A 13,334-nucleotide genomic window follows, 5' to 3' on the forward strand; every position below is an offset into this window, starting at 1 on the left:
CTTCGAAACATAGGAAAACCCTTTCTGAAGGCAGAAGAAGAAGGGGGGAAAAAAGACGTGGTTCAACTTTAAAAAAATGAAGTCTGTTTCTAGAATTAGGTTCTAGTTTCCAGTAGAACTCATTGGTTGTGAACTGGATAAGCTAAGAGTGATAGACAATTTATACTTTTTCTTATTTCTATGTTTCTTTAAGACCCCTCCATTCAGCTACTCCAGAGGCTGAAAAGGGAGAATTGCTTGAACCCAGGAGTGCAAAACCAGCCCCAGCAATACAGCAAGGCCTTATTTCAAAAAGCAAACAAAGCCAAAAACAATTCCAAATTTCAAATATCTATTAATAGGGTCACCCAAGCTCTAATGTAGGTACTACCCTGAGCTCTTCATTCCTTTCAGTCTCTTAGTCTTAATCAGTCTTTTTTTTTTTTTTTTTTTTTTTTTTTTGCTAGTACTGGGGATTGAACCTAGGGGCACTGTAACACTGAGTTACATCCCCAGCCCATTTTTAATTCTTGAGACAGGGTCTTGCTAAATTGCAATGGCTGTCCTCAGGACCTTCCTGCCTCACCTTCCTGACTCACTGGGATTAAAAGCCTGAATCTCCAAAGCCCATTCCCAGACTTCCTTTGAATTGCATCCATACCCTGCCTTCTCTATACCCACATTAGCACAAAATCTCTTCGCTTCTCTCTTGAAATAGAATTGCCTCTTAACTGTTCTCTGATCTCTTATTTTCTCTGCACTATTGCCAGACTAACCGTCCAAAGTCTGTTTTATTCTGTCCTGAAGCAGAACCTTCTAATAGTTACTCCCTTACTTTACAGGGTGATGTCTAGCCTCATCCCCAGGTCTCCAGGGCCCTTCCACAGCTAATAACACTTCCACTTCACCCTCTTAGAGTACACTTGCTTTATATACCGGTTGTTCTCATTTCCCACCACCTGCCCACTACCATCTGGTCCTGAATTTTCTTGAGACTTATATGCCCCTCCCCTACTTCTGACCTATCCAGATCTTACAAGGTTTTCAAATCCTCCATGAAGACACTTACAGCTCCACCATTCTGTTGACCACCTTCTTAACTGCCTGACAACATTTTTCTGTGGGTCTGGAGCTAATGTTCCATCATACACGTTTTTATGTGATTGTCCATCTCTCTGAATCCTGAGAAGGCAGGGACTGCTCCTGTACTGAGAATGCGCTGTGTGACAGTCCTGTGCTAGATGAGCAAGCATGGGAATATGCTTGTATACTCTCTTGTATACCCTGGTGTATACTCTCCCTGAGTTCAATTCCAGTGTCAGCGACAAGCCCACTGTTTTCAGGGTGGTGTGGTGGTTTGCAGAAGAGGGGCGTGAGGGGAAGTTTCCTGAGGTGACTCCTGAGCTGATGAGTCTGAGTGGGGTGGACTTGTAAGGGCATCTTGGGGCTGTAACGCAGCAGGGCCGCTCAAGGAACCCTGGGTGCGTACATATAACCATGGGAAGGTTTCACCGGACAACATGATATAAGACAAAGGCTGTGGATCATATAAGTCCTTTGTGGGTTAAGCTCAAGAAATTGATCTCTATCCTGAAGGAAGCACCTTGAAGCCTAAAATAATCATTAGTGATAGAAGATGGTCTCTACCCCAAGGAGCTTGTAACCTCCAATACAATATTCAGTTAAGTGGAAGGCATGCTTTCTAAGTCCTCATCATTGTAGTGGTAGCAAATAATACACCCTTCATGGTGAAGTTAGGTAAGATTTGAACAGTGTATACATGATTTTATGACCTAATTTATTTTCATTTTGTTTCCACTGAAAAAAAATATATCCTTAATTGTAGGTGGGAAGTGAGGAATTCTGATAGGCTTCAGGAAGGCCTTTAACCTAAGAGCATTTGAGGGGACTACCTGTGATTCTGCCATAAGCAATGCTGTGCTTCATTCATTAGGGGCCCTAACTATGCAAGAGAGGATAATTTATTGTCAAGTTATTTGATTAAAAAAAAATCAGTTAGCATTTACTAGGCATTTTTTTTAAGTTATACATGGACACAACATATTTATTTTGTTTATTTATTTTTATGTGGTGCTGAGGACCAAACCCAGAGCCTCACAAGTGCATGGCAAACACTCTGCCACTGAGCCACAATCCCAGCCCCTTGCCTAGGCATTCTTTAAGAGACATTCTAGTGACTCAGTTCCTTCATCTAGGTCTCTAAATTCTATTTTGATTCCAGAGACAAAGCACCTGCCACATGACCTCAAGCCTCACAGAAAATTGTGGTTTTTTTTTCTTAAGAGAATTTTAATATTTATTTTTTAGTTCTCGGCGGACACAACATCTTTGTTTGTATGTGGTGCTGAGGATCGAACCCGGGCCGCACGCATGCCAGGCGAGGGCGCTACCGCTTAAGCCACAATTTTGGGGGCTGGGGAGCCCCTAAATTGTGTTATTATATCAAAAAAATCATGGGATTCTCTGTCTTCATAGAAAATTTAAGTAAATCATTTACTTGAAAAATATTTGTGTCCCCCCATAAGTCTAGAGTTGAAAAAAAATGTCATTTGGAATTTTTTCATAGGAACCTATCCAATTTCCTCTTGAGGTCAACTTCAGGGAAAATTTCATCATCAAGCTAAGGTAAATGTTCTAACGTCTTTTTCCTAGATTCAGGTCCATTATTGGGGGGGCGGGCCTGTGACTGAGGTTAACCGAATAGTTTTTGAAGATGGTGTGCTTCACCCTCTTCTGGATGACTCTTTTTCAAGTTTCATCTGTAGGCTTGCTCATTTTTTTGGGGGGGGGGTAGTAATATTGAATAAGTTTGCTATTTGGTGGTGTAAAGTTTTGGGGTGAAACTAATGGCATTTATGTCTTCACCTGCCCATGGGCACCTGGGTTGCTGTTTTATTCTTGCAGTACCTCGCTGTTTGGGAGCACTGCTGGGCGGGTCTCCTGAAGCCCACATGCACACCCCTAGGGTTAAGGGGGGTTAAGGGGAGGGAGCCCATTGCCACACCGGGGGTGCACCATTGCACTTATTAGGCCCAATCGCGTTAGTCCTCAAGGGGATACTGTCCTCTGTCGTAGAAACGTGGTTTTACGTGGTCCTCTTCCTCAATTAAAAACCTCTGGGTTCCAGTTTTAAAATGAACCCACGTAGAGATTGTCTCGGGAAAAGAAGCGCCGCCGTCCCTGGGTGGGCTCGAACCACCAACCTTTCGGTTAACAGCCGAATGCGCTAACCGATTGCGCCACAGAGACCCAGCTACCCGTGCCGCGACGCGCTGGGTACACATTTCCGCGGCGGCGGCAGCGGCCCTCGCCATCTCGGGAGTCGCCACGCGGAGTGCGGGCGGAGGACCGCTGCGGGCCCGGGCGGAGGCCGAGCCGCGAACCGAGCCGAGCCGAGGGCGAGGCGGAGCCGCGGGGGCGCGGGAGGCTGGGCGGGGCCACGGGGCTCCTGTGGGGACAAAGCCCAGCCCGCGGCGCCGCGGCGGCCCGGACGCGGGAGTGAGCCCGGGCGCCTCCCTGCCAGCCCCGCTGCGAGCGTGGCGTGCGCTCACGGGGGACGGGACCCGCCGTGCGCTGCCTGGGGTCCCCGAGGAGAGCTGGCGACGGGTACAGGTCGCACGGACACCCTCGGCAGGTCCCGGGGGGAGAGCGCAGGGCTGGCGTGGGCCACCGGACAGAGCCGCGTCCGCCCGGCCCGACCGCGGGGCGCTCCTCGGCTTCCAGGACGTTGGTGCCCCTTCCCCTTGGGCTTTGCCCCCTCCCCCGCCACCTCTATCAAATGTAGTGACACAGACGTACTGTGCCTGTGCCCTATGCCGTTCTGTGCTTTGTACGTGAAAACAAAGTGAGCTTTCTGTGACCTCCTAAAACCAATTTGCACCCCGTTTGGGGGGGGGGGCTCCTTGAGAAAGCACGGTTTAGGGGACATCAGGAAGGGCGACAGAGGTGCCTTCGAGTTTAAATACCACTGAGGACGTCCACTTCCCATTTCTGAATTTAACCCTTTGGAATCAGGCTGCCTGGGTGTCTGGAGGAGCGAGGTGGGGGTTTGAGAAGGGCCTCGAAGGCGCTTCCCGGCCTTTTCTTCTGACGGCGCAATCCTGAGGACTCCTTGGGACCTGCTCCTGGGGACAGTCAAGCCAGGCGTGCGGGTCCCCGGTAGCCATTCTAACTCTTGATTCTCCTCCTCCTCCTCCTCCTCCTCCTCCTCCCTTTCCCTCCTCCTCCCTTTTCCTCCTCCTCCTCCTCTCTCCCTCCTCTTCCCTTCCCCCCCCTCCTCCTCCTCCTCCATCTCCTCCTCCTCCTCCTCCTCCTCTTCCATCTCCTCCTCCTCCTCCTCCCTTTCCCTCCTCCCTCCTTTTCTCATCATTTACCTTCACCTCCCACTCCTCCTCGGTACTGGGGATTGAACACTGTGCGCTTTACTTCTAGGCTGCATCCCAGGCCCTCCCCCCCCCCCCCCCCCCCCCTTTTTTTTTATGAGATGGGGACTTGCTAAATTGCAGAGGCTGTCCTCAACTTGGGATCCTTCCACCTTAGCCTCCAGAGTAGCTGAGAGTCGGCGCCAACACTCCCGCTCTTTTTAACTTTTTTTTTGTATGAGGGATTGAACCCAGGGTACTTTACCACTGATCTATATCCCCAGCCCTTTTTGTTTTTACTTTATCTGTTTATTAAATTTGAGTCAGAATCTCACTGAATTGCTTAGGCCCTCGCCAAATTGTTGACGCTTGCCTAAAATTTGCGATCCTCCTGCCTCAACTTCCAGAGTAGCCGGGATTACAGACATTTTAAAATGGATAACTCATGCCATTAGGTACATTCAAATTGCTGTGTGACCATCACCACCTTTCATTTCCAGAACCTTTTCATCTTCCCAAGCTGAAATGTCATAACGCTTTAAACTGTATCTCCCTATTTCCCCTGTAACAACATTTCTGCTACTTTCTTGTTTCTACCTTTAGCTATTGTAAATAATACTCCTATGAAAATGAGTGTAGAAACTTCTGTTTGAATCTCTGTTTTCAGTTCTTTTGGGAACGTACCTTGAAGTAGAATTACTACATTGTGTAGTTTTCCACAGTGGCTGCCCCATTTCACATTCTCAACAACGGTTTGCAGGGCTCCAATTTCTCCCCGCCCTTTTTTTCCTTTTTTTAGTGACCACCATCCTGATGGTGTATGGGTGTGAAATGTTCTCTCCTTGTGGCTTGGCTTTGCACTTCCCTGATACTGGGATGCTGAGAATGTTTTTTATGCTTTCTTTTGACACCGTGTTCTATGAGCTTTGCTCTACTTGCTTCCTCCCACCAAGAGCCAACTCTGCTTCAGTGAGGAAAAAGCCCCACTATGGAGGCCAGCCTCTGATGAGAGGAGGAGGAGAATGGCTAAGGGGGCTTATGGATTGGGAGGGGAGAAAAGACAAAATCTTCTCAATAGGACCATTTAGCAACCCACTGTCAGTAGGTCCTTGCTGGTGTGTGCCCTTGAGGGACATTTGTGCTTATGGTACTTGTGATGGGCCAGCCAGCAAGAGCAGAATCAGTCACCTCCACCTTGGACACAATGGAACAAACAATGTTTTTCAAACTGCATTTTTAAAAATTCACTTAAAATTATGCTAATTTAATGAAATTCTGGATATATTTTCAGATTCTTCTTAAGGACTGTAGGAATATCACCAGACACCATGGTGCCTGCAGCTCTGGAGGCTTAAGATCCCAAATTCCGACTGGGATTTTGACTCAGTGGTAGAGCGCTTGCCTAGCACGTGTGAGGCATGGGTTCAATCCTCAGCACCACATAAAAATAAATAAATAAGATAAAGGTATTGTGTTAAAAAAAAATCCCAAGTTCAAAGTCAGCCTGGGCAAATGAGCAAGACCCTCAGTTCCTTGTCTCTAAATTAATTAATTAATTAATTAATTAAAAAATGACTGGGGATGCAGCCCATTAGTAAAGCACCCTGAGTTCAATTCTCAGTATTTAACACCCCCTCCCCCCAAAAAAAGAACTGTGGAGATTTCTTATGTAATTCAATGATGAACTTCTTTTTAAAAATAATTTTAGTTGTAGATAGACATTTATTTATTTATTTTTATGTGGTGCTGAGGATCTAACCCAGGGCTTCACATATGCAAGGTGAGCACTCTACCACTGAACAACAACCCCAGCCCCATGATCTATTTTTTGGTGTTTCTTTCTTTAAAACAAACAAACAAATAAATAATCAAACAAAAAAACCACAGTGAGATATTTCAAATGTATAAGAAATAGAAATTGATTCATTAAATTGTTTTTATTCCCTTCTTGCCAGAAACTCAATCTCAATCAATTCCAGGTCCCCTCCACGTCCTGCCCTGAAGTGGTTTCTAGGGACTGAGACTTTGGAGGGAGGGTGACCCATCTGGTCACAGGTGCACCCAGGTTGGTGTGGAGAGAGTTTGGCTCCACTGAGGGTTGCGGTGGCCCTCCTGTGCCTCAGTGGAGGGAAAGGAATCTCATGAAGTTGGCTTTGTTGCATCAGATGTTTCTTAAAGCTATTGCTAGGAACAGTCCCCTCTGCTTATGGGACCCCAAGCTTCTCTGTTTTATCAAACCTCCCTGCACACTTTTATTCTTCTAGTCCCAGACCATGAGATATAAAAGTGGTTGTAAGATTTTAGGGACACCCATAAGGGTAGGTGGAAGGAAAAAGAGGAAATATGTATAACACACACACACACACACACACATGCACACCACAAAATTATATAATTTTTGTCAATTAAAAAATACCCATGACTAATATAACCATAAAGGTTTAACTTCAGGAGTAAAACAAAAAGAAATAAGAAATTTCTTTTCCTTATATAGCAAAGAAGAAGAGACGATAATACTAAAATGCCACTCTGCCAGGACACTGATGAGGGGAGGCCTTTTTGCCCTTCCTGGAGAGTAGCGTGGTAACATGAACGTGAAATCATGTGTATGCCCTCTTGCCCTGGGAAATTCTCTTAGAAATTCATCCTCAGGAAATAATTGGGGATGTGATACAGTTTGAAGTATATCATCCATCACAGTCTTATTTATGATGCTGATGCATAGGAGATGACCTAAATGTTCAGTAATCGTAGATAAAATTATGGCATATTTAGAAAATAGAGTTTTAATTACGTAAAGATCAAAAATAATATTTTCAAAGAATGTCTAAAAACATAAGTTCATGATTAAATGTTAAGTAAAAAAACAGGGGGACTGGGGTTGTAGCTCAGTGGTAGTGTGCTTGCCTAGCATGTATGAGGCACTGGATTTGATCCTCAGCCCTACATAAAAATAAATAAATAAAATGAAGGTATTGTGTCCATCTGCAACTTTTAAAAAAATTTAAAAAAGAATAGGATACAGGATCACATAATCATAAAATAATATTTTCAAAGGCTATTTAATAACACAGTCAAGACAAAATTTTAAGTTAAAAGGTAAGTTGAGAGGGGCTGGGGTGGACCTCAGTGAAATACCTGCTTTGCATGCTAGAGGCCCTGGGTGAATAACTGACGTGCAAGTGCAAGCACACACACACACTCTCAAAGATAAGTTGGAGAACTGTGTAATTGTGATCATTCATAGCTGAATCATTCTTGCTTTGTGCTATCACTATTAGAAACACTTTACACATCTCCTCTTTGAAGCTCATCAAAACTCTTTGCGGCAGGAACCATTATTCTGATTTATAGCTGGGGGAACATGTGAAGAGAGAGCAATTTGTTCAAGGTCACAGAGCTAGTTTGTGGTAGGGCCAGGTTCAGATCCTGGGGTCAGACTCTAGAGGCCTGACTTGTGACCTTGACCACACAGTTGCTCATGTTGCATATACAGGGTGAGCCCCAATTGTGCATGCATGTGTGTGTGTGTGTGAGAGAGAGAGTGTGTACTATATGTGCACACATGAACGTGTGCATGTGTGCACATATAGTACACACTATTTGGAAAATTATACAAAACAATGTTGATGTTAATCTCTGAATGGTTATTTGAATATTCTCTGTTATCCTTTCCCACTAGTTTCTCAAGCTTCAGAAGGAAGCTGTCCTTGAGGGGCCAGTGTTGAAAGACAGCAGCAGTTTCCCTAAATTACAGATAGAGGGTGGTAAGTGGTTATTCTCTGCACCGATCTTCCCCATCTGGGGAAGAGGAGCCTCAGCCTGTGGGGTGGTGATCTCAGAAGGTCCATGTGCACACACAGGGGTCTCAGGGTCTGCGCCAAGCACATTGTAACAACCACTCAGGTCTCTTCTCCAGCTGTTTCTCCCCCACTCCCCACCCCCTGGAAAGGAAGCCTGTAGCAAATGCAAACCCAGCCACATGCACGGGGGACTTCTACATGTGTGGATCTTCAGGGAGAAGCACACTTTCCTTTAAAAACGAGATGGGAGACTTTTACTTTCAATTTCTTAAAATACTTCTCTCTCTCTCTCTCTCTCTCTCTCTCTCTCTCTCTTTCTCTGTCTCTTCCTTTTGTTTTTACAATGAGTTATTTTCACTTGGATGGTAACCAACCTAAGGGAGAGTTTAAAATGAAGACTTAAAAAAAAAACTTTGCAAAAAGTTTAAATAGACCATGTATACATGTGTGTCAAATGAGAACCAGCAGGTAATGACTGAACTGGACCTGGGCTGGTTGCTGCAGGGATCTTCTTCCCTTTAAGGCTCTCTGATGCTGTTCCTGCTAACCAGGTTACTTTCATCTCCTGGGGGTGTCAGGGGGTGGGGAGAAGATACATAAAAAGTATGGAGGCAGCGGGTGCCAGCTGCGTGGCACTGATGGTAAATATTTTAGGAGTCTGAGAAGAAACAGCCATTGAGCTGTCAATACAGACCCCGTGTAGGAAGGGTGGCTGGGCTGATCCTTGAGAGGGTGCTTTAATGGTGACAAGGAGGAGAAGAGAGGCAGGGCTTAGTGACGGGAGTGGAGGAGCCCCGTTGAGGCAGAGGATTTATGTAGGGTGTATCAGGACATGAAGAAAGCTAATAGGTGACAGTGTGTGAAGTCCTGGAATACTAAGCTGGAAAATTTGCATTATGAACAGAACGGTATTATTCATAATCGAGGAACATTTTACATGACTTAGATGCTCACCAAAGAGATGACGGGTTAGTAACTTTGCTGTATTCATCCAGAGTGGAAAGAGGATGGACTGAATCATTTCCTTTTTAATATGGGGTCTCACTATGCTGCCCAGGCTGATCTTGAACTTGGGGGCTTGAGTGATCCTCCCAACTTGGCCTCCTGAGTAGCTGGGCGGACAGGCAAGCTCCCTCGTGCCCAGCATTGCGCTGACCATTTTGAATGGAAAAGAGACAGCAAGGTTTGGGGGGGATTAATTAGGATGAAAAAGATGCAAACTAAATGCATTCAACTAATAGAATTTATTGATGATAATTACTATCAAAATGCAGTGAGAAGTAGAGCTATTGGTTACATCCAGGGAGCTGGTGAAGGAAGCATTTATCCCTCCAAAGTCCGAGTCTCACCTCCAATGCCATTGTGAAAAGCAGGGCCTTCCAGACCAGCAAACCAGAACCCAACATCCCTGGTAATTCCTGCCTGTGCACAATGAGTCATATTTATGATTTAAGTTATGGTTTTAAAAAATAAACAAAAGGATGCTAACTTAACAGAGGTTCTCTTCGACATTTTCTACTGAAATATACTGAGTTCCCTGTGTTCATTTGTAACCTTAATCAGAAAACCCCATAGGACTTATAGCCTCACTCTGTTTCCTGGGGGGAAGTGGGTTCCACGGGGCTTTCTGTCTTGCACCAAATCTACTCATTAGTCCAGCAGAACTTTAACATAGCAAATGAAGACAATCATATGACTAACAATGGCCAGACTGTTTTGGTTACCAAAAAAAAAAAAAACAAAAACCAGTATATATATATATATATATATATATATATATATATATATATATATATATATTTACACATTGTCTGGGACATGCAATAATTTTGGCAACATCATGGTAATTAGAAGGCTGCACAATGAAAACACTCTCATTTAGATTTAGATTCATTATTAGGTAAGTCATCAAGGTCAACAGCTTGGTTCTACCATTTCCATTTAACAAATTCAAAAATGTAAAGTTTTACTGAGGCAAGTAATGCAAGAATTCAGATCATCCCCTGTGGGGATTGAGTCTCCCTACTCTGCACACTGTTGTTTCGGTCCTGTGATTTTTTTCCTTTTATAGAACTATCTGGGGTGTGCAGGACATCAGCAAACCTGGCCATTCCCTTCCTCAAATCACTGAGTCAACCCCCACCTGTTTCCAAACACTCTTTAGAATAACTGTTCTCACAACATGGTTCAGGGACCCTGGGACTTTTCAGGGAATGTTCAAGTTTAAATTTAAACCATAATTGAGCTGGGGATGTAGCTCAGTGGCAGAATGCTTAGTAGGTACAAGACATGGGGTTCAATCTCTAGCACCACACACACCCCACACACCCCACAAACTAACAAAAACCTAATACCATACTGAGATATTGTTTGCCTTTTTTTGTTCTTACATTGTACAGTAGTAGTTTCCAAAATATAAATTGTGTGATAATGAAATTGATTGCAGAAGTAAACAGGTAAATCTTGTTTTTCTTCCATTAAACCGGGCATTAAAGAAATATGCAAAAAGTATAAAACAAAGCTATTCTTCTCACTATTTCTTGAAAATATAGGTTTTTTCCATAGAAATATGTTATTTAGATTTATAGTAATAAGCTTGTTGTAATTTTAAAATGAAACATACACAATTTTTTAAAGTCCTCAGTTTTAATTGTGAATGTTGTAATTATTGATAGGTGTGCCTTCGTAAACAGAAGGTCTTGGAGGGCTGGGGCTGTAGCTCAGTGGTAGAGCACTTGCCTGGCGTGGGGTGAGGCACTGTGTTTGATCCTCAGCACCACATAAAAATAAAAGAAAGATATTGTGTCCACCTACAACTACAAAAATACATAAAAAAAGAAAATCTTGGGGTCCTCAGTACTTTTAAAGATGGTCAAGGGTTCTGGGACCAACGCTTTTGCAGCAGAGGGACAGCCCCAGTCCAGGTTGGGAACGGCTGAGGCAGAGTCTGCATTTCCTCCTAGGAGATCAAAGTATGGTAGGATTAACCCCCAAGGCTGCCACTGTTTGCAAGAGTCCATGAGGAGCCATGATTTATACTGAACATTGCTTCCTGGTAATGGGAAATGATATATTTGACACATGCCTACCTATGAAGAAGAGGTTTATTTAGTTCTGTTTTGGAGATTCAGAGTCCAAACGGCTCTTCTCCCTTGGCTCTCTGTGCTCCTGGTTCCAGATGTAATCCCTCTCGTGCTTTAGTACCTGCTAGTGCACCATGTCATCCATGCCCTAAGGTCAGGTAGACAACCTAACAATGCTGAGAGGTGGCAGGGCCTTTAAGAGGCATTTGGATTGCGGGGATCTGCTCTCTTGAGTGGATTAATGCCACCTAACAGGGGTGAGTCTTCGCTCCCTGGAGATGAATTAGATGCCCCGAGGGTGGGCTGTTGTCGTTCAAGGCCAGCCCTCCTTTTCTCTTCTGCGCATGCCCCCTTTCCCTTCTGCTTTCTGCCTTGAGCTGAAGCTTGGCTCCGTGAAGGCCCTCACTTGATGTGGCTGCCCGATGTTGGGTTTCCCAGCCTCCAAAAAGATACCTCTTTCTTTCACCCAGTCTCAGGGGTTGTCATAGCAACAGAAAGTATATTAAGAGTGGTGTCACTCAGGGGTAAGAGAGTCAGGCCTCCCAGCCCAGCACTCTCATTCCTCACGGATGCATTGCTTCTCACGGTGTGCTATGAAGCTCATGTAGGAAGAATCAAGTTGTGTAAATCCATGCGGTTCCCTGGAGAGTCATGTCATAGATGGTATATACAGAGGACAGGGCGGGAGCTAGTATTTCTTGGGTAAAATAATGAGGTAAGACAAAGTTAAAGGCAATTATTATTTGAATTTACATGTAATTTTAGAATGAAGAACTTACCTCCTGCTAGTATGATAGCTGTGTGTGTGTGTGTGTGCGCACGCGCGCACACTACACTCCCAACCCCTAGCCCAATATTTTCCAAGATAATATTTGGGGCACCATCTTAGAGGCAACGACACACAGAGGTTAAGGTACTTTTACAAGCGGACTGACTATATTCAGACTCTGTCCCCCACTTACTAGCCCTGTGCATTTTGGTTTGCTTCTTTCTATCTCTGTCTCAGTTTCTGCATCTGTAAAATGGGTATGGTATTGCAAACACTCAGGACTTAGGATTTTTATGAAAACAAAAAGAGATGGGCAAATAAAATTCTCCACAGCCTGAGTAACTGCCATCTAGTAAGCATCAATAAGCATTTGCTCTGATTGTGGTCCTGTCTCATAGCATCTTGTGTACAGTTTACAGTCAAGTGGCTTCTGTTGCTTAGTAACAGACCAATTCTGTTGAGTCTTAACGAGCAGGCATTGATGCCTATAGTGAAACCGAATTTCCTGTCATTACTGGAGACTACATCATCCTATTAGATTTTTCCCTTCTATTTCCTATTAAGGTAGGACACACTTGTGGCAATACAAAGAACACCAAGCAAGTTACAATGGAAAGGAATGGCCTCCCAGCTTCCCCTCTCTGAATCCACAACTTAGAGATAAGCTTTTTATTTTTTTTCTTTATCTAGCTTTTCTTGTCAGTCCTTCCTAACTCTAGACTCTATTTTGTTCCCTCTATTCATTTAGCAACCTTAGACATTATCTTTCAACTCCTCATTGTGAAAATTCCAGCTCCTTCTTAGTACTTCCTGTTTTAATTGGAGGTTGGTTGAATTTTAAAATACGTAAGCACTCTTTTGTGATTCATTTTTTTTTTTTATAGCAAACTCTTCTTGTTGCATGGGTACCAGAGGCCTGGAGGGTTAGCAGTTGGCTCTCAGTGTGACATCACGCTCTCCACTGGGCCTGGCTCTGTAGGAGAGTCCCTCACTTGCCTGTCCACCCCAGTATTCTAAGACAGGAAGAGTTGGCCACTGGTGAGGGTCCTCACTATAATTTGTCTCAGGGAAGTTGTCTCTGCGAAGTAGGACTTGGACTCTGGGCTCTGGATAAAGTGGGCAAGACTAGGGCTGATGGGCTTTAGGGGTCCCCATGGAAAGGTGTAGGAAAGACTCAACTTTGGCAAACCAACCTGTAAACTAGGGTCTTAGCTCTCCTTGGATATTTTGTAAATTATCTTTGTGTTTTGCTTTGTTTTGCCTAAAGAGGAGCCAACTGCTTGCTGTCTGTGCAGAAGTGCAGAAGGTAGTGCCTCTA

The 13,334-nt window shown here is 44.3% G+C and overlaps 1 non-coding gene across 1 annotated transcript; it reads right to left on the reverse strand.

The window, feature by feature from the left end:
• Positions 1-3,175: 3,175 nt before the first annotated feature.
• On the reverse strand, positions 3,176-3,249 carry Trnan-guu (transfer RNA asparagine (anticodon GUU)). Its single transcript has one exon. It is a non-coding gene; the product is annotated as a tRNA-Asn (tRNA).
• Positions 3,250-13,334: the final 10,085 nt, after the last annotated feature.

Source organism: Marmota monax, unplaced genomic scaffold (genome assembly GCF_021218885.2).
Source record: "Marmota monax isolate L192 unplaced genomic scaffold, Marmota_monax_Labrador192_F-V1.1 WCK01_AAM20220418_F8-fsc00011, whole genome shotgun sequence".
NCBI lineage: Eukaryota > Metazoa > Chordata > Mammalia > Rodentia > Sciuridae > Marmota > Marmota monax.